This window comes from Saimiri boliviensis, chromosome 8, assembly GCF_048565385.1.
Source record: "Saimiri boliviensis isolate mSaiBol1 chromosome 8, mSaiBol1.pri, whole genome shotgun sequence".
Classification (NCBI taxonomy): Eukaryota; Metazoa; Chordata; class Mammalia; order Primates; family Cebidae; genus Saimiri; species Saimiri boliviensis.
Genome location: NC_133456.1, coordinates 73,426,131 through 73,448,451, shown reverse-complemented (window position 1 = coordinate 73,448,451; position 22,321 = coordinate 73,426,131). Strand labels below are relative to the sequence as shown.

The 22,321-nt window shown below is 44.0% G+C and overlaps 1 protein-coding gene across 10 annotated transcripts in view; it reads right to left on the bottom strand.

Annotated features, from left to right (window-relative positions):
• Positions 1-22,321, bottom strand: part of VPS8 (VPS8 subunit of CORVET complex) — a 363,874-nt gene that overhangs the window by 250,848 nt on the left and 90,705 nt on the right. For 2 of the 10 annotated variants that reach the window (XM_074404646.1, XM_074404645.1), the window contains 2 exons: positions 17,739-18,232; positions 17,216-17,622 (listed from right to left, as the gene is read on the bottom strand). The exons of 4 other annotated variants lie outside the window; for them this stretch is intronic. The gene's annotated coding sequence lies outside the window, so the exon portion shown is untranslated. Of the gene's footprint in view, positions 1-9,683; positions 9,763-17,215; positions 17,704-17,738; positions 18,233-22,321 lie in introns of those variants that run through there. 4 more of the 10 variants (XM_039478730.2, XM_074404650.1, XM_074404648.1 and 1 more) reach the window with 3 other exon arrangements.

The following is a 22,321-nucleotide window of genomic DNA, read 5'->3' as shown; positions in this document are numbered from 1 at the left end:
CCTGCTTCAGATATCACATAAATGTCATCCCAGGACAAAGGCTGATAATGAACCACTCATAAATTCCTGTTGGGATGCAATTCTACAACCAGTTCTTCACCCAACCATCATGTAAGCTAGCGTTTTTATAGTTCTTGGGGGACGCCATACCAAACAGTGCCCGCACATAACAAAGCACAAGTTACATCAGGTATTTCTTAGTCTCCCTTAGAATGAAATCAGACTAATCTGATAGGAAGTATATGTCATGGAATTGCAACGACCCAGTATGCTGTCCTCTTCGGAGTGCTGAGAAACCAGAATTTTAATAGTTCAGACATAAGATTATCAGTTATTTCCTCTTGTTATTCCCAACCAATTAATAATAGATTCAAGGACCATTAAAAAAAAGAAAGGTATATGACCTATAATATGTGTTATTAGAACTTTAAATAGTTACTTATAAGTATTTAATCTAAATTCATATAGAAATCTTGCTGACAGTGATATATAATTTGAAAACATTTTTGAGAGACAGTTAATGAGGAGGTGCTCTGGAATCAGATGACCTGGGTTTCCCAGATTTGCCAATTCTGCAGCATGATCTTGGACCCTAATCCTCCCACTGATAAAAAGGAAAATAGGAAAATAGGAAAACCTAACTCACAGGATTGTTTCAGGATTAAATGAGATAATACAGATAAAGCACTTAGGATAGTACCTGAAATACAGCAAATTTCTAATTAATAGGTCCTGTTAAATGATTATAAAATTATTTTTTTTAATTAAACCCTCTCTTCTACAACAGAATGAGGTCTTAACAGTTTAGACTCGGGGAAAATGATGACAGCAGTGTTTTCTAATCTCCCCATAACAACACAGAGCAACTAGGATAGCCACAGACACTATTACAATGCTAGATGACAAGGTATCTCTAAGAACTTGAAAATACAACTGAGTAAGGAGAAACCACTGAACCACATAGTTTCAGTATCTGTGGGAGGAAGTAGAAGGAAGGCAGCTGATTTCTGACAGCTCTGCAAATTGGAGAACTGCAACACTCCCCACAGTTTCTCACTACAAAGTGCGGCGGGCCAATCTAAAGAACAGGTACTGAAACTGGGAAGTGTTCTACAGAATGCCATTTGCAGGTGAATGTTAGAGCAGTATGATAAGGTTTGATGACTGCATTAAAGCAGTCTGGGTTTTACGCTGTGTGCCCCTTGAAGCTAATGAGACAAAGCCCAGCACTGAGGACAAACTTCCAGAATTAGAATCCAAATGAGGCAGGATGGGTAAAATAGGACAAAAGAAAGAGAAGGTCTAGATAAATATTGGGAAGGAAGGCCAAGATACAGAGACATTTTATATATATATATACAAACATATATAATCTTTTAAATCACTGTGAAAATGAAAACAGAGCTCTAAGGCCATGAAGCTGGAAGTCGTCCTAGAGCCACTCTTCCATCCTAACAGTACAGAAAAACTCATTTCAGTTAAGGGGAAAAAAAGAGTAACTGAGCCAGTATTACAGTCCAACTTCATTCAATTTAGTGTAAGAAATAAGAGAATAAATAGAGTAACTTCCTCACAGACAATGAAAGCACACCAGAAAGACATGACCACAAGAGAGAGAAAAACAATATTTTGGCAATTATGACAGGAAATGTATAGCTATTAGTAAAATTATCAGTAAAAGTAGGAAAAGATGACAATTAAGCAAGTACCAAACACTTGGAGTAAAAAGCAAACCATAAGAAAACAGAAGGAAGGAATTAATAAAGATAAAAGCAAAACAAAAGGCAACAAATCCAAGTTAGTGATGGGTAGTGTGGGGAGTTGAGTGAGATAAACTACCAGCTAACCTATTTAAGAAAAAAAGGAGGAAGCACAAATACAAAAATGTAAATGACAAGGGGGAAATAGTAAAACAGGAAATCTGTTTAAATTGACTACTTTGAGCAATTTTACACAGTAAATTAGAAACTAAGAAAAATGCAAATTGCCAAAATTTACTCTAGGTAGATAAAGTCACAACAAACTAGTTACCATAGAAGAAACAAATAGCTGAAAGTACCCCTTACCAAAGAAAGCATCAAGCCCAGACTGTTTCAAGGGAATTTCTACCAAACCTTTAAGATTAAATAATCCCATTCTTGCTTATACAATCTAAAGACCAGGAAAAGAATCTTGAACCTCAAAGTGCAAAAAAAAAAAAAAAAAAAAACCTCTTAAATTCATTTTATAAAGTGAATGTAATAACGTTGATTAAAAAACCTGACAAAGATTGTACCAAAAAGAAAATTACAGACCAATCTCATTAATATGAATGAAAAGTTTTAATGATATATTAGCAAACAATCCAACAGCACTTTAAAAAGGTAATCATGACTAAGTTGGATTTATTACAAGAATGCAAGGGTAATTCAATACTAGAGAACCTGTTAATGTTCATCATATTAAGAGTTTAAAAAATTATATGATTTCATCTTTGAAGAAAAGACATGATAGAAATTCAGCACTCACTTATGTTAAATACACTAAGTAGAAATTAATGAATCATCTGTTAACATTGTACCTCTGCCTAAAAGCCAGCATCTTAAATTTCAAAGCAGAAGAGACTTTCCAGCTGAAGACAGGAACAAGATGTACGCCTAGTATCTCGTCTACTACTAAACAATGTGTTGAGAGTTTTAGCCAATGAAGTTAGATAAAATAATGACATGTGAATTGGAAAGGAAGAGGTAAAACTATTTGCAGATATGAATATGTATCTAGAAAGGTCAAAGGAACTTGTTGAAAAACTAAACAGTAAAAAAAACTTAGTAAATTAGCTATTAAACACAATGAACATACAAGTATCAGTAGGCTTTACCAGACACAAGTGCATACTTTGATTCTATTTCAGTGAAGTTCAAAACGGGCAGCATTTATGTAAGGTGTTAGAAATCAGCACCCCGTTTCAGTCACTACCTCTCTTCCTAAAGGTAAGCACTATCAAAATCACCATCAATTAGTTTTGTCTGTTTTTGAACTTTATATAAGTGTAACCATATAGTAAAAGTTATTTTTCAACTGGCTTTAACTCAGTAGGACTGAAAGAGGGTACAAGGGGACTCTGTGGTGCTGGTAATATTCTGTTTCATGATCTAGGTGCTGGTTACATAGGTGCATTCACCTTATGAATATTTATCAAGCTGTATATTTCTGCACTTTTCTGTGTGTATAATTATAGCTCAATAAAAATGTTTACTAAAAAGTAAAAAAAAAAAAAAAAAAAGGTACCATATAAACAGCGATGACTTGATTATGACACTGACACTGGCTAGCTGAATGAGAACGCTAATGTGTGACCTGTATTAGGCCAGGTTAATGTGGAATTCTTGCACCACTGTTTTTTGAGAGATGGGATCTTGCTATGTTGCCCAGGTTAGACTTAAGCTCCTGGCCTCAAGCAACCCTCCTACCTCAAGTCTCCCAAGTAACTGCAACTACCAGCCTGTGCCACCATTCCCAGCTTTCACCAGTTTTCACCTTGGCAAACATTTATTCCTAACTGTTCTCAAGCTCCAGGGTCCTGTTTAATTCTCTGACATCATTTTCCTCCTAAAAGTGTCATATGAGATACTTTTTCCACATTACAATGAATCAAGTTTTTATTTACTATATAACGCTAAAAAGACATCACAAAATATGGTAACAACATTACATGCAAACTTTATTTTGGGCCTTCCCAATCCAAACATTTCTCTTCATTCCTTTGTTTTGTGAAGAAAAAAAAAAAGGCAATAGTGGTTAACTTCTATGAGATTTCTATTACCTTTCTCTGGCAAAACTGACTTTCTTACCTTTTTTTTTTCTTTTTTTTTTTTTTTTTTTGAGACAAGGTCTCCCTCTGTCACCCAGGCTGGAGTGCAGTGGCACGATGTCAGCACATTACAACCTCTGCCTCCGAGGTTCAACAATCTTCCCACTTCAGCCTCCCAAGTAGCTGGGTCTACAGATGCACACCACCATGCCCAGCTAATTTTTTGTATTTTTAGTAGAGATAACGTTCTCCAGGCTGGTCTCAAACTCCTGGGCTCAAGCCACCTGCCTGCCTCAGCCTCCCAAAGTGCTGGGATTACCCATGTAAGCCACTGCACCTGGCACAGGTGGGCTTATTTTTAACAGTTCCCCAAAGCCTCCAGGATGAAATCCCAAATTCTAAGCCTGTGACTCCAGATATGACATGAGCTGATCCTTCGGCCTCCTTCCCTTACAACTGAAATTCTTCTTTGCACTAAGAGTCCTTCAAGAATAGCTTCCACTTTCCCTCCATGTCTGCTCAAGCTGATTTCCCTTCCCTTCCCTTTCCTTTTTCTCTACATTACCTAACGTCCTTCCTTCTGGGCACTGTTCAAACTGGATCTGCCTATGACCTCTCCCTTCCCTAACCACCCTCTGAATTCGGAAAACACGTCTTCTTTTAAAACAGTGGCTTGGCTCTTTCTTCATATGGATTCATTAGCTAATGTACAACGTGACTGTCTTTTTCTCCCCAGCTATTCAATAAAAATAGGGCCATGCTTCTTTGAATATTCCACATCACTGGCTCAATGGCTTGCACAGCTAGGTAGACAGTTAAAAATGTTTGATTAACACAGGAACTAGGAGACAGGAATAACATCTGTGCTGCAAATTAAATATATCAGCGTTATTACTTGTAATTGTTAAGCTCCAGAGGATAACACTTGACTCCCACATACAGGAATCTATGTCATAATAAGTAAGCCAAGTGATAACTGAATTCTACTTACATATAATCAGGCTTCTCGACCACGGCAGGTCCTACTTGTCAACTATCAGCTAAAACGCTGCTTCCTTAAAAAGGCCTTTGTTTTGCCCTGCTCAACCAGGCCATGTTCCCTGTTAATATGCGCTCTCAGCGCTGTTCTCCTCCTTACTACACTTACCACACCGTCATCATTTCCTCATTGCCTAAACCACCATTCCTTGCCCCAAATTGGAATGCAGGTTCCATGAGAGAGCAAAGACCACATCTGCCTTGTTCACCACTCTGTTCCCAGTGCCGATGTGACACGGTAGCTAATCGGTCCATCAATCCACCTGTCTACCCATCCACCTGTTCCTCCCTCCCTAGGTAAAGAGCCAGGCAAGACTGCATCGCTAGCTTCCAGAACCTCAAATAGCAGTTCCGGTCATTTACTATAAAGTACGGTTAGTTACGCTACTCCAAGACACCTCCATCTGTGCAAGTTCCATTCTTTGCATCTAGGAGAGATATTTTTACATCATTCAGTTCATTTGTAACATGATGCAAACTCCACGATCTCAGATGTTTTATGTTCTTTCGCGTTAATTCAGCCTGGAGGCCAAGATGAATACAGTGGAAATGTACCATACTTCCATTCAATTTACAGGAATTCCTCTATTATCTTCAGCAACGGGACAGAGAGAAAAAGAAATGATTCACGTAGGGCAAGAGACTGCATAGCTCCACTCGGTAACTACTTGCTTCACCGTGAGCACAGGAGATGGTCAGCGGCTGTGCTGTCTTGGTTCTCACCCGCCTCACACACGAGCAATTCACTTCATCTGCATTCAACATCACAAGCACCATGCAGTTCCAACATGGAAAAACAACACCTGGCTGTACTGGACTTCCCGAGAGGCCGCTTGTCCGTCTCAGATACGACTCCCTCTCGGGGTAGTTTCACCTAACTCACGGCCTTTAGATACAGGCCCTACTTAGAGCAATGCTACTCTATACTGGGATGGGCTGCTTTACTTGACCCTGGAGTTTCTTTCCAAGAAGGCACATTTAGGTAACTGTAGCTCACAGTACCGGAACTGCCACAATGAAGAAGCCCGAACCTCTGTTTCTCTTTCTGTCCTGCTGGTGAACATCTAAATGAGAAGAGTGATCATAAGTACACACAGAATAAAAAAAACGTTAAAAAGAAGAGTGGGGGAAGGAACAGCGCCTAAGACCTTCCTGTATACAGTGCTAAGTTACCACCATGAATTGTCAGACACAATCCTAAAGGAGCTCACAGTCTAGAAAAGAAAAATCTAATCCCTATCACAATACACAAAACAATAATATGAACTAAGTCTACAAATATCTAAAGTAGAAATTCTAACTTTATTGATTAGGTTTTTTTTTTTTTTTCATTTTTTTTTTTTTTTAGCTGGAGTCTCACTCTATCAAAAGGCTGGAGTGCAACGGCACAATTCCCGCTCACTGCAACCTCCGCTGCCTGACTTCAAGTGATTCTCCTGCCTCAGCCTCCTGAGTAGGGACTACAGGCGTACACCACCAGGCCCAGCTAATTTTTTTGTATCTTTAGTAGAGACAGGGTTTCACCATGTTGGCCAGGATGGCCTCAATCTCTTGACCTTGTGATCTGCCCACCTCAGCCTCCCAAAGTGCTGGGATTACAGGCGTGAGCCACCGCGCCCCACCTATTGGTCAGTTTTATATCAATACGTGTATGAGGTAATAAGTGAAATGAATAACAGAGAAAAATGATGACTTCCGGATTCTATAATATTGTCTCCACTATAACGAGAATCTCTCTTCCCAGACCCACTTCGACCCCAAAGAACTCCTCCTAAAAAGCACAAAGCCTTGTGTAGACTGAAATATATTCCCTTTTCTTCTTCACATAACTGATGCAGGTTAATTCTTGTAAGTTAAATGCACAAAAGAAAGGATTCCACTTCGGTATAGGCTGAGCAGATGGTGGCCTTCTTTATAAATCTGCAATTAACTACCATCTCAATTTCTCTTGGTTAGGTGTCAAGAAGGATGTAGAGTCACATCCTTTTTTTTTAAGAGCAAGAAGTAACTTGAAGCATCTTGCTGAACGGCAACAGAAAAAACAAAGGCTAAAATACTCCAGCACCTTTGCCGTTTTTCCTGGAGGGCAACTGCTTCTCCTCCATTCCAACCACGTGATTCTGGTGGTGCTGCCAATCAAGTACCCTATCTGCCTAGCCAGGAGAGCGGAAGAGTAGGCACATCACACTCTTATGTCCAACTGGCCAATCGAGGTCCTTCCGGAACTGTCAATACTAGAGGTAGGAGTTTGCTCTTTATTCTAGGCTGCTTAATCTTGGGTGACATAACACAGGAGTCATCTGCAGTCACATCTTCTGTGCATTTACATACGGTCACATGCTCCGAAAAGACGTTTTGGCTCAACGACAGACCACATATACAACCACGGTCCCATAAAATTACACATAATAAAGCTGAAAAATGCCTCCAGCCCAGTGATGTCGGAGCTGTTGTAACGCAATGCACTACTCACACGTCTGTGGTGATGCTGCAGTAAACACACCTCCCACGCTGCCGGCAGAATAAAAGCTATGCACAGACAATTCTGTACAGTCGGAGCACTTGACAGTAAACGATGTATTGGTTTATGTATTTACTGTCCTATACTTTTTATCATTAAGAGTCTATTCATCTACTTATTAAAAAATTAAAAAGTTAGCTATAAGACAGCTTCAGGCAGGTCCCTCAGGAGGTATTCCAGAAGGCGCTGTTATAAAAGATGACAGTGCTATATCTGTTACTGCCTCTGATGACTTTCCACTGGGATCTTCCTGGCTCTGCGTAGGCCTAGGCTAATGTATTCATTCAAGATTCAGTTAAGAATACAACATGTACCAATTGTACAGATGATACCTAAAGCTGTGGATCAAGAGAACGTACCATCTAAACTCTATGAAAGCCATCAACAGATCCAAAGTTAAACATACTTTATTAAGCTCAAAAGATCTTACTTCTCATTCACACACATAACTGACATTTTGTGTCACACTGGTTGAAATGTCAATGGAATAGTGAGATACAGCTAAGAATCACCAACATGTCCTGATATTCTGGAAGACAGAAAACATCCATCTGCCAACAACGGTCCAGATACAACGGAAATATATCAAATATAAAGAAAAATCAGAATATTATTTTGTTAGAGCTCTGTAAAGAATATTCTCACATATGCCTTTTTGACCATATAAAGCCCAAGAGTGTAATGATTTTTTTTCTATTTATCTTTATTGCATATTCTATAGAACAGGCCAGCTATAGCCAGAGGATTCAATATCTACTCTGTGCTTAAATTTAACCATGAGCAAAAGCCATGCTTTATACAAACATATGCAGATTATCCAACCACATTTACATTAGATGTACCTCAAACACACACAGGTAGACATAGATACACACAGACAATTAACATATAATTATCTCCCAAACGCGGACGTCTGGAACAAGGTTTAGCGCCACAAGCTAACATCCATGCTTGTTTTGCTTGGGTCTGGGGTTGTTTATTTGTTTTTTTTTTTTTGAGACGGAGCCTTGCTCCGTTGCCCAGGCTAGAGTGCAGTGGCACAATCTCGGCTCACTGCAACCTCCACCTCCCAGGTTCAAGCGATTCTCCTGCCTCAGCCTCCTGCATAGCTGGGACTACAGGTGCGTGCCACCACACCCGGCTAATTTTTTGTATTTTTAATAGAGACGGGGTTTCACCGCATTAGCCAGGATGGTCTCGATCTCCTGACCTCGTGATCCACCCGCCTCGACCTCCCAAAGTGCTGGGATTACAGGCGTGAGCCACCGTGCAGGGCCGGGTTTTTAGGTTTTTTAGTAGGGGAAAGTAGAGGGTGAATGGTGCAGCAGACAGAGGCCTTCCTATTCATTCTAACAATAATCTAAGAAGTGGAGGGGGCCTGCTTATTTAAAGAAGTCTCCCCAGCTAGCTATTCCTGATAACCCACGGCCATGGAACCTCTCCCGGATCCCACCTCCCCCGACCCTATCCTCCTATGAAGCACACCCGTCTTGTACACCGGAACACTCTGAGCAGCTGTTGCCCTCCTTCCTCAGGTGCCACGCAAGGAGAACTAGCCAAGGCACAGGAATAGCCTCGAACTTTGGAGGCCCACCTTTTACCCTGCTGCCCTCACTCTGGGGCACACCTTGCACGTGGAGACAAACTGGAACCAGCCTCACAGAGTGCGCACCAATTCCAAGAGGCAGACGTCCCATCTCAGCCTCAGACTCAGGCACCCTGATATCGGTCCCTGGAGGATGAAGGGGTCCACACCCCTCGCCCAGGCCCGACAGGCGGGCTACACCTGTCCCGCCAGGGAGTGGGGAGGGGCATGACACCCGCGGCCTAGGCTCACAGTCGGGGGCGCGGGCGCGCCAGTCCCTCAGCCTAACTGTCGCTTGACTGTAACAGGACAGAATGAGGCTTGCAATTACAGTCGCAAAGGAGACAGGGAACTGAGGGGTTACGGGTCCTCTGCAGAAAGGGAGAGATAACAGGAACATCACTGCAGTCACTGGATTTAGTGAGACCTCAGAGCCTTCCAGGTTTGGAGCCAATAAATCCCTTTTTACTTAAGCCCATTTGAATTTTCACATTCATTTGGAACCAATAAGTGGAAATTGCCCGACCCAGCTCCGGCCCAACGCAGGACACGCCCCTCCACTCGAGAATCAACCCCGCCCGGCCCCTGGGCCGGCAGACGCTGCTCCGTCCGCTCCCCGAGGTCGCGCCGCTGTCGCGCAGGGGAAGGCACCGACGCTCAGAGACCTCTCGCGCGCTCTCCTCCTACCCTGAATACGGCCCCTCAATCCTGTCTCCTCCCCACCGGCCCGCTCTCTGAAAATTCGTTACCTGAGCTTGCAGCCATTCCGGCCCAGGACCGCCGGCCCACGTGACCGCGCTCGCCTCGCGCACGCGCACTACCTACCACTACCGACCGCGCTTCCGCTTTCCTCCTCTCATCGCTCCTCCTCTGGGGCGGTCCGCGCCTCTTCGCCACGCCCCTATTTAAAGGCCCAGAGGTACACTGTCTTCCCCCACGGAAAAAAATGGGTGATTCACATCTTGAGGACCAAGAGAATGGAAACGTCCAAAGAACAGCGCAGACGAATAAGCAGCAGGTCTTGAGGCAAGAGAAGAAAGCTCCTTCCTTAAGAAAGTGAACTTACTTGCAGCCAGCCCAGAAGGGAAGTTGATTCTCCGCCTTTTGAAGTTTGCAACCAGTAATTTTTTTCTAACTTTAAAAAAAAAGATGAACACAGAATTGCCGATTTATTTTGTCAAATAAGGACAATTGGCGCACATACTAAAACACCAACTATTATATATCGTCAGTATTGCTCCCCAAAATACATCCTAACACCAAAAATATAGGAGAAACATCGTCTCAAATAAAGAAGACTTCTTAAAAATGAATAAAAACGTATGCTTATTTCCCTTGTTGCTCCTGAAGAAAGGCGAAAGCTTGCAGAACAGACTGGTTTCTAGAGTCATCACTGTAGGTAACATCACCCTGGGACACAGATCTTATGCTTGCTGGGGGCTATGGTCAAGAAAATAGGAGGAGGAACACCAGAAGATACTCTTGGAAGGAGATACAGAAAATGTTCAGTTGGGCAGACATTTATTTAGCATTAACTTGGTTCACTAGACCTCTGGGCCTTCGGAGGATCCAAAGATGGGTAAGATAGCACCCTGCCCTTCAGGTACTCGTTGTCTAAGAATTCAGTGTACACACATGACAAAATACAGCGCAGGCTGTTTTAAGTAACATAAAGACATCAAACCACCATTTTTGGATCACAGACAAGAGGAAAGTTTGAAACACTCCGGAAAGGATGTGGTACCTTGCCAGGGCCTTGGAGGATTTCAGCGGCAGAGAGCAGGGAGAAAGCCCAGCTGAGGGAGCAGTGGCATCAAAGGAAGCACAAAGCAAGTTTGGCAGCTAGTTACTGACCTGCTGCAGCCGTGGTGTGGGCGGTGGCTTCCGGCCTTCCAGTCATCCACCAGGCACGGTGGTTCACGCCTGTAATTGCAGCACTTTGGGAGGCCGAAGCAGGTGGATCACCTGAGGTCAGGAGTTTGAGACCAGCCTGGCCAACATGGCAAAACCCCAACACTATTAAAAATACAAAACTTAGCATGGTGGCATGCGCCTGTAGTCCCAGCTACTCGAGGGGCTGAGGCAGGAGAATCACTTGAACCCTGGAGGAGGAGGTTGTAGTGAACCAAGATAGCGCCATTGCACTCCAGCCTGGGCAAAAGAGTGAGACTCTGTCTCAAAAAGAAACACATTGCAGCCATGGCCTCGTATAAACATATACACAGTATTGTATACAGTATATGTATGAGTGCACATTTTAGATAGGTAGGTAGATAGATAATAGAGATAGCTGCTGAGACAGTAATTGCCTTTAGCAGGTACAACGCAACTTGGTATTTTCCATTCTATCCAATTCTCTTTTTTTAAGTGCTGGTTCCTGAATTCATTTCAGTACTCAGCGGTTCGAAGACACTGCTAGCATGTGTGTCAGAGCTATGGTGGGCGACGAGGCTGGAAAGGCTGGGAGCAGATCCAGGAGGACGTTGCACGCTAAGCCGGGGCATTCTGTTCTTCTGCAGGAGCCTCTGGAGGACCCGGAGCCAAGGAGTGGCAACATGATCGCCATGCTTTAGAAGGCTGGAAACCGGCCTTTGGTTCTGAAGATCACATTTTTCTAGAAAAACTATCAAACTGGAGGCTGTCTAAAGAAGGGTAAGCAAGCTGGTGAGAGCAGAAAGCCTGTGATACAGAACTGTTGAAAGTATCCAGAAAAAAAAGAAATTGGCAGAAGTAGGAGAGAGAGAGCAGGGTCATAGGGGCAAGCAGCGGAAAGGTAGCCATCAGGTTGGTACAAAAGTAATTGCGGTTTTTGCCATTACTTTTAAAAACTGACCCTTTTGAAATATCTCTACAATACTCATACACTTATTCTAGATAGCTGTAGAAAGCACGCAAGCCTAAGACCTGTGTATGGACATTGCAGAGAGGCAGATTTCAACTCATAATAAAGAATATTTTAGGTTGGTCCAGACTGCCTCCGAGACCTCTCCAAAGTAACAGCCCTTTTATGTACCTCTGTTCACACTGGGAAATACTGTAATGTCAAATGCTATCCTTTCCAGGCCTACTTGCTGTAACAAAAAAGAAAGAAAGAAAGAAAGAAAATGTGTGCTTATTCTAGAAAATGTGGAAAATTCAGGAAATATTTAAAAATAAAGCAGAGGCCGGGCGCGGTGGCTCAAGCTTGTAATCCCAGCACTTTGGGAGGCCGAGGCGGGTGGATCACGAGGTCGAGAGATCGAGACCATCCTGGTCAACATGGTGAAACCCCGTCTCTACTATAAATACAAAAAAAATTAGCTGGGCATGGTGGCGTGTTCCTGTAATCCCAGCTACTCAGGAGGCTGAGGCAGGAGAATTGCCTGAACCCAGGAGGCGGAGGTTGCGGTGAGCCAAGATCGCGCCATTGCAATCCAGCCTGGGTAACAAGAGCGAAACTCTGTCTCAAAAAATAAATAAATAAATAAATAAAAATAAAAATAATAAAAATAAAAAAATAAAGCGGAAATTACCCATATTCAGAAAAAGGCGCTCATTGTTTTGGCTTATTTCTGTTGGATCTTTTTTTTTCCGCATGTTTACATTTTTGACATAATAGAACTGCATAGAATGTTTAGTTATGTATTCTATATATTTACAGGATATATAGTTAATGGTCCATTCTCTTTTTTTCACTGTTATATCTTGAGCACTATCCACCATCATTAAAATTGTTCACAAATATTATTTGTAATGGGTACATAATTATTAAGCATATAGTTTAATCTATTTTATTATTCCACTATTTTTGGACATTTAGAGGAGTTCCTATTTTTTACTGCTAATGAGAACATTGCCATGAATATCCTTATACATAAATTTTTGCCCACATTTTAAAATTATTTCCTTCCTTAGGCTAGAAACCTATATGTGAAATTTTTGATTCAAAGGCTTTGAAAGCTCTTTAGTCTGTGAATAGCCACGGTCAAATTGCCTTCCAGAAATGTCAGGCCAGTTTGCATTCCCACCAGAGCGCTCCAGGGGGCCCATGGCACGTACCCCCACTGGCATTTATTTTATCTTTAAAAAAGGATTTACCAATATGATAGATGAAATGGTCTCTCATTTTAATTTGTATGGGATTACTAGTGGAGTGGAATAGCTTTATAAATGTATCAACCCTTTAGAGTTATTCTGGGAATGCGGTTTCCCTGCTGGATTTGTGACTGGCAGATAGTGCTGAGTGAATTGTTACATACTTGTGAAGGAACAAAACAGAGGATTTTTAAAATGAATTATGTGGTCACACTAAGTTACAGGCAAATTATATTGTGGTGTGCTGTCCTAACAAAGGTTAGTGGGAGAGTTGACTCATCACATAGTATTACAATATCATGTTGTGAATATTGGCTTCAGCAAATTATCATTCCTTATATTAAATCAAAATTTGAGATTTTAATTTCCTCATTTGGTAGTTTTGTTTGTATTTAATTATGTTTTTAGTTTTATAAATGGATAAAAATCTATAAAACTCAGGAGTCCTTAGTTTTGTGTTTGCTTGTATACATACATACACAGACATATATATGCAACATTATTTTTAAAAACTTATAAACTAACTCTAGATATCTGTGAGAATCTTTTCCCCTTACAAAGGATCTGAACAATATCTGAGTTTGAAAAACATTGATACTGGAATTTCTTTTTTTTTGAGACGGAGTTTCGCTCTTGTTACCCAGGCTGGAGTGTAATGGCGCGATCTCGGCTCACCGCAACCTCCGCCTCCTGGGTTCAGGCAATTCTCCTGCCTCAGCCTCCTGAGTAGCTGGGATTACAGGCACACGCCACCATGCCCAGCTAATTTTTTGTATTTTTAGTAGAGACGGGGTTTCACCATGTTGACCAGGATGGCCTCGATCTCTTGACCTCGTGATCCACCCGCCTCGGCCTCCCAAAGTGCTGGGATTACAGGCTTGAGCCACCGCGCCCGGCTGGAATTTCTTAAAGTTTCATTTGTCCTTATCTAAACACGGGTACTGGGATTTTTTCTAAAGGTAAAGTTTGTGTCAGCTTATATATTGGAGCATTTCCATATAGAATAGTATTACAATTTTCTTCTTTTTGGAAAGAGTACCAAAAGCTATACTATGTTTGGGGTTCAGAGAGTATGTTTTGACTTCAAATGTATCATTCATCAAAGTGAACTTTCTACAGGTCTGTAAGACCTAGACGGAAGAATGTTTGCATTTACTAAACTTGTAAGTAAGACGAAGCAGTTGAGCAGATAGTGATTACAATGGAGCTTTTGTGAAGCTGTCTTAGAGAAATGAAGCCGGTGAGAAAAAGTTGCCTGTGGGCCTTGGAAAGCGGGCTGGCCTGCAAGGGGCATGGGAGCCAGAAGGGGGTGCCACTGAGGACTGCTGCACTTGGATAGTGTCCTTACCCCTGGCTCTATCCCCCCAGCTGTCACCAAGACAGAAGGGTGCAGACCCCAACCCAGACTTCACTGTTACGCCTGCATGGAGAATAAGCCCCATCTCTCCTGAAGGAAAAAAAAATGTCTGTACCAGAGAGCAAAAGCCAGAGAACAGGCTGGGTGTGGTGGCTCACACCTGTAATCCCAGCACTTCGTGAGGCCCAGGTGGGCGGATCACAAGGTCAGAAGATTGAGACCATCCTGGCTAACACGGTGAAACACCGTCTCTACTAAAAATACAAAAAAATTAGCCGGGCATGCTGGCGGGCACCTGTAGTCCCAGCTACTCAGGAGGCTGAGGCAGGAGAATCGCTTGAACCTGGGAGGTGGAGGTTGCAGTGAGCCGAGATCATGTCATCGCACTCCTGGGCGACAGAGCGGGACTCCATCTCAAAAAAAACAAAAATGAAACAAACAAGCAAAGGCAGAGAATAGGAGATTGGACCCTTTGTCTTTTTTTTCCCCCTCACAATTGCAAAATAAACTGGCTTTTTTTTTCCTTTTTTAAAAAGGGACTTTGTTGGAGCACAGAGAATTTTTAGGGCAGTGAATCAACTCTGTATGATGCTTTAATGGTGGAAATGTCATACATTTGTCCAAAGCCACAAAATGTACAACACAGAGAATGAACCCAAAGGTAAACTGCAGATGTGGGTGATAACGCTATGATGATGTGTCATGCAGGGCCCTCAGGTGTAACAAACGGGGCACTCTGGTGAGGGAGGCCACGTGCGCCTGGGGCAGCCAGTGCATAGAAGTCTCTGTACCTTCCTCTCAATTTTGCTGTGAACCTAAAAATTACTCTAAAGAATCAAGCTTATTAAAATAATTTGGCCAGGTAAGGTAGCTCACACCTGTAATCCCAGCACTTTGGGAGGCCAAGGCAGGCGGATCACTTGAGGTCAGGAGTTCAAGGTCATCCTGGCCAACATGGTGAAACCCTGTCTCTACTAAAAATACTAAAAATAAGGCCGGGCGCGGTGGCTCAAGCCTGTAATCCCAGCACTTTGGGAGGCCGAGGCGGGTGGATCACGAGGTCGAGAGATCGAGACCATCCTGGTCAACAAGGTGAAACCCCGTCTCTACTAAAAATACAAAAAGTTAGCTGGGCGTGGTGGTGCGTGCCTGTAATCCCAGCTACTTAGGAGGCTGAGGCAGGAGAATTGCCTGAGCCCAGGAGGCGGAGGTTGCGGTGAGCCGAGATCGCACCATTGCACTCCAGCCTGGGTAACGAGAGCGAAACTCCGTCTCAAAAAAAAAACTAAAAATAAGCCGGCCTTGGTGGCAGGCACCTATAATCCCCGCTACTCGGGAGGCTGAGGCAGGAGAATCCCTTGAACCTAGGACGTGGAGGTTGAAGTGAGCCAAGATTGCGTCACTGCACTCCAGCCTGGACGACAGAGTGAGATTCCACCTCAAAAATAATCATAAATAATCATAATTTAAAAAGCCAAAACCAAAACCTGGTGTAAGGGTTTTTAATTGAGTCAAAACATCCAATCAGGCTGGAGGGAAATAAAACTGGTTCTCTATAGGTTACTCAGCCTGGCCAGGTGTCACTCATGTTCCTTCTGCCTGGAGTGTTCCTCCCCCAAGATGACTACATGGCTCACTCCTTCACCTTCTTCAGGGCTTTGCTCAAATGTCACTGCATTACTCAGGGCAATAAATACAAGGAAGAAGGCGAGTAGTTCTCTCCTCCATCCAGTTCTCAGGAACCTGGTTCTTCCCATCTGCTGATACTGTTTTCTGAACACATGGCCTCTGAATGCTCCGAGGCAGAATACAGGGTAGCCTTGGCTAGAGAGTGCCACGCGCCCCTTCTGCTCGCAATCCATTGGCCAGCACCAGCCACCCAGTCTGCTTTACTGTGACAGAGGCCAGGGAGTGGAGAGGAGCACAGAATTCCAGCAGGCATAGGCAGCTTCTGCCACGGCCACCTCTGGGGGGTCTTCACTGGCTGCTCTCATCCTCCCCACACTCTGTCACCGTCTTCTGCTTTATTTTTCTCTCTAGTACTTGCGATCATCTAATGTACCATATATGTACTTATTTACCTGCTGGGTTTCCCCACCAGTACCTGAGCACTGTGAGAGCTGAGACTGCGGTCGAGTTCACTTACGGCGGGGTCCCCTCATCTAGAATAGTACCTGGCACAGAGTGGGAGCTCCATAAATTTGTATTAAAGAAATGAACAAATTCTTCAATGATGGCCTATATTTGCATGTGAAGGAGGTGTCACATGCATGAACCTGAGAATGCTTCCAAAGTTGGGATTGAGGAATAAAGCTCTCCTTTACAGCGTCCACCAGCATTGACTGAGTACCTATCATGTGCCAGGCGCAATGCTTGTTGCCAGGAACACAGATTTGAATGAAAGCCAGTACCTGGTCCCTAGCGAGGAAGACAACACTGAAAAACACAACATTTTACAAGATCCATAATAGAAATAAATTACGGAAGCTCAAAAGGCCAAATTCTCCTGACCTTTAGCAAGAATCATGTTTTATATCCAAACTTTACTAGAATAGCAACAAAAGAGAGGGGACTCACATATCATAAATCGCTTCCCAAAGTCACAAAAGGAATAGCCTCTATATTCCCCACCATTTTGTATTCTCAACAGCAGGCTGGCTCTCACTTTTCATTCACCCATGCATTCTAGCACCTTCCCTCATCCCTGTTTCCTTCAGCCGTAGGGAAACAAAATTCTCTTTCACAATTCCAGAAATCTCATCGTTTGTAATCTGCTTGGAATATTTGGTCTTCCAGCCCCACCCCTGACCCTGCCCCTATTTCCTGCAAGCAAATCATCGCATCGCTTACCAGCCTTTCGAACTTAGAACTGGGCATTCTGCAAGACGAGGGTAGAGACAAATGTCCAGAGCTGGGAGCTGGGCTTTACAGGGGATCCTAGGCAGGACGGGGCATTAGACCAGGACTGAAGAGGACTGAGCGGTAGCCAAGGAACAGATCAAGGAGAGAGTCGAGAAGCTACAGAAACAGCAAGGCATCAAAGGCAAATCTGACCTAATTCGCCGTTTTGCCCGGACATAGCCTTGTTTACATAAAAGGGTAATACAGAAAGAGGAAGGGCTGAAGTCAGCTGAGAACGAACGGCAACTCAGAACGATCGCTGTGTCACAGGGTCCCAGGCTCCGTCCATCTCACTGTCACTCCACGTAGGGTCTCAATTCCCAAGTCTGTTCTATTGTCTCAGATGTCAGTTCCGACTATCACATCCATTTTCCAATTAGCAAGGAAGAAAAAAGGAAGGAAGAAGGTATATTATGTATCTGTTGTATAACTACCCAGGAAATGAGAGCCGTAAATCAATGGCATGCGTTACCTTATAGTTTCCATAAGCCACGACTCCGGGCCTGGCTTGGCTGGGTCCTCTGGTTTAGGTCTCTTACAAGTCTGCAACCAAGGTGTTGGCCCAAGCTACAGAAATCTCCCGGCTCAAAATCGGAAGGATCTCTTCCCAAGATCACTAACGTGGCTATTGGCAGGATTCTGTTTGCCACAGGCTGCTGGACTGAGGGTCTCAGCTCCTCTCTAGGTGTTGGCCAGAGGGCCCTTAGTTCTATGCCACGTGGACTTCTCCATAAGGCAGCTCACAACATGGTAGCTTGCTTCATCCAAGCGAGCAAGCACGAAGAGCCAGAAAGAACGTCAGGGTGCTGGAAGTCACAGTCTTTTGTAAGTTGATCTTAGAAGTGGCTTCTGGCCGGTCATGGTGGCTCACACCTGTAATCCTTGCACTTTGGGAGGCTGAGGTGGAAGAATCACTTGAAGCCAGGAGTTCAAGTCCAGGCTGGGAAACACAGCAAGACCCTATCTCTACAAAAGATCAGAAATTAGCCAAGCATGGCAGGACATGCCTGTAGTACTAGCTACTCCGGCGACTGAGGTGAGAGGATCACTTGAGCCCAGGAGTTTGAGGTTACAGTGAGCTATGATGGTACCACTGCACCCCAGCCTTGGTGACAGAGCAAAACCTTGTCTCTAATAAATAAATAAATAAATTTTTAAAAGAAGTGACATTCCGTTGTTTTATGCTACACTCCCATCTGTTACAAGTCCAAGCTCCGGCCCACACTGCAGGGGAGGCGGTTACACACAAGGGTCTGACTTCCAGGAAGTAGGGTCACTGGGACTTGTTTTAGAAGCGGCTGGCAAAGAAGGGTGTGCCTACTCCTTTCAGTTTCTGAAACTGTATACACCAGTCCTGCTGACTTACCATTGGTCCACGTCCAACTCCAGGGAGGCGGGGAAATGACGTCTATATTCTGGATAGCTGTCAGCCTAGCTAAATTGCACGGATTCAATCCTGAAGAACTACAGAATTCCAGAGTGTGGAAGCCTTGACTGTTCTGTATAATTCAGGGCCAGCCCCAGACATTGAGGAGGAGAAAAATAGGGCTGGGAAGTGTCATAGATTCTGGATTCAAATCCCGTCTCTGTCACACCCTCTGCTGAGTGAATTAAACCTCATTGAGTCTTGGTTGTACGTATGCTTGGACTAAATGACCTATGTGAAGCATCCTGTACTTGACATATTCTCCATATGCCTGCAAAGTCTATTTCAGAAGTAGCTTTAATATCGCAGAGCCTTTTAAACCCAGCTGTGACAGTCAGTGAGCTTGCCGTGTGGTGCCATGCCATTTCCCCAACTTCTTTGGGCCCAGCTTCCTGCCAGTAAAAGATAGTGCCAAATCCTATATATCTCATCAAGTTGCTGAAAAGATAGCATGAGATCATGTCTATGATTCTTTTTTTTTTTTTTTTTTTTTTTTGAGACGGAATCTCACTCTTGTCACCCAGGCTGGAGTGCAATGGCACAATCTCTGCTCACCACAACCTCCATCTCCCGAATTGAAGCAATTCTCCTGCCTCAGCCTCCTGAGTAGCTGAGATTACAGGCACGCACCATCACACCCTGCTAATCTGTGTATTTTTAGTAGAGACGGGGTTTCACCATGTTGGTCAGGCTGGTTTTGAACTCCTGACCTTAGGCGATCCACCCGCCTCGGCCTCCCAAAGTGCTGGGATTACAGGTGTGAGCCACCACGCCTGGCCAATGATTCTTTTTTAAATGTGAAATGCCTGGCAACCCTAAGGTGGCATTAGTGACCACCAAGTGGCAGTGGAGAGCAATGGGCTTGGGTTATGCCCATGACCACCAGATGGTGCTGGCATTCAGCAGAGACCTGGTTTTGCTGAGAGCCTTTCCAAGGAGCCCCAGAAGGCCAGTGCTACCCTTCATCTCTACGATGAGACAAATGAGGCCTGGGGTGGCAGTGGAGGGTGCAGAGGGCAGGGGTCCACACAGCAGGGAGGGCTAGAGCTCAGGTTTCCTGACTCCCAGCCTGGGGTGGTGAAGATACCCAGTGATGGTATCTTCACAGTCTCTCTGGAATTGCACTGGAAACCAGTGTTCATAGGTTCCCCAAAATTTAAAAGCCTTCAGGATGTCCACAAGTATCATCTGTCTGGCTGGCTGTATAGATAGTGGTTAAGAAAATGCTTTTAGACCGGGTGTGGTGGCTCATGCCTGTAATCCCAGCACTTTGGGAGGCCGAGGTGGGCGGATCACTTGAGGTCAGGAGTTCAAGACCAGCCTGACCAACATGGTGAAACCCCAGCTCTACTAAAAACACAAAAATTAGCTGGGCGTGGTGGTGGGTGGCAGTAATCCCAGCTACTCAGGAGGCTGAGGCAGGAGAATCGCTTGAACCCTGGAGGCAGAGGTTGCAGTGAGCTGAAATCAGGCCACTACACTCCAGCCTGGGCAACAGAGTGAGACTTTGTCTCAAAAAAGAAAAGAAATGAAATGAAAGAAAATGCTTTTAGAGTCAGCAAGATCTCAATTTGCAACTTTATATCAGCCTCCTCACCTGCAAAGTTAGGGTAATAATCTTTACACCATAGGGTTGGTATGAATCACAAGTTAAATGAGACAAAATATGTGATTACCATAGGTAACACCAATTAGTACTTACAAAGTGTCACACACGCTTCTTAGTGTACATGTATTTAAGTATCACCATTACCTCATGTTGGATCTACTGCAGGCATTTTTAAGCCCATTCTACAGAAGAGGAAACTGAGGCTTAGAGAGGTCATAACTTGCCCACAGTCATAGGTAGTAAGTGGAGGAGCCAGGATTTGAACCTGTCTTCAGAGTCCATGCCCTTAACCATACTTGTTACTGATGACAGAGAGAAGATGCCCAATAAATGACAGAGATGGATCCACGGGGCCAAGCTGAGGGTTCCTGCTTCAGGGACAGGAGTTTGGAAGGAGCACAATAACCACGCTGCACCTGCTCTTTCAGAGGGCAGGAGTGACACACAGGGGAAAGAAAAATCTGAAGTACCCAAGTTCAAAATGAAAAGGTAACAATAAAATTTTAAAATTAAAAAGATAGCTGAAATGAAGCAGCTGGGATAAAAATACAGACTTTAGAGACAGAGAAACCAGTGCTCGAATCCAAACCCTGCCTTTTGCTGGCTATGGGATCTTGGCAAAGTCGTTTCACCTCTTCTTAGAGTGTCCATCTAAAAATTAAATCTACTACTCTACTTTGTAGAATTACTGTAAGTGTTAGAGACCATTGTGGTTGAAATGCCTGCACACAGTAGGGCAGACACTTAATTATTATAGTTCTTAGATAATAAATAGCTAGATCAACTGCTGGCTGAAGAGGATTCAAAGGTGGTAGGCTGTTGTCCCTTTGAACTTGTAGAGCAGAGCGATGGATGTTCATATCATAGGTGCCTCAGGAGAGGTGAAATATGCAATGAGCTTTAGAAGGGACAAGAGGTTTTTCTAGCAGCGGCAACTAGAGGCAGTTTCATGTGTATGATACTTAAGATGAGCCTCAATGGAAAGGAGACAGGAGTGCATTCCAGAAATGTTATCCGCAAAGGTGACGAGGCCAAGAAGAGCTGGGTTTGTCTGGGGAGTAGTAAGCATCCCCGACTGGAAATGTGAGTCAGGCTGAGGAGTGTGGCAGCAGGGACAGGAAGAGAATTTCTGCTTAGACTTGGCACATGAAGCCCATGCGTTTGACTCTGTTCCTGCAATGACAGTAAAGTAGTAAAGTATAAACCCACAAGAATGATCAGAACAAGAGAAGAGGCAACAGCTGATGGGTGACGTCAAAGAATTTTAGGAGGAGGATCACACTGGGTGAGTATTAAGTGACTTAGCGGAGAAGAGAAGGGCAGGCAAGGGGCAGAGATGCTTTCAAAAAGGAAGCCAATTTGACATGGAAAAAGTAAAAAGAGGAAGAATGGAAGAGTTTAGAAAGCGGAGATATGGTTAACTGTGAAGGTAATGGGATGGCGTGGGCGGCAAACATAAAGATGAGCTGAAAGTCAACTTCTGCCCCCCAGCCCTGGTAGCCAAATAGCTCTGTTCATCCCACCCTGCAATATACAGGTTGACTCTCTGGAGAGGCTGAAGGAGAGATTCTGAATCTGGGGCAAATACCAGGCATGGAAGGTGAAGAGGTAAGGTAGCACAGAGAAAACAGGGCGATCAAGTGGAAGTCTCATTCTTGAGCAGTGCGAACACCCACTCCTTCCCATGGGAAGGGCAAGGGGAGCCCCAGAATGCTGGAAGCCTGGCTTACACTCTAGAGGAAAGAGTCTGGGGAAGGTCCTGCTGGGTAAACTGATGGGCTCAAGAGAGAGACCTGTTGATGCTGGCATTGGTGGGGGAGTTCCCAGTGAAACATTAGCTTCCTACCTGATAACCCTGAAGTGTGGCCCTCCACTAAGCCAGCTCTGCCCCAACACACAGAGATTTCACTGAGCTTTTGAGTGCCTCACTCTTAAATATGAACGGATGGTGAGGAAAGGAAGAGAGGCTCGAAAGCAAAACCCAGCAGCAGAAGAAGGGGGAAGCAGATGTGGAGAAGGG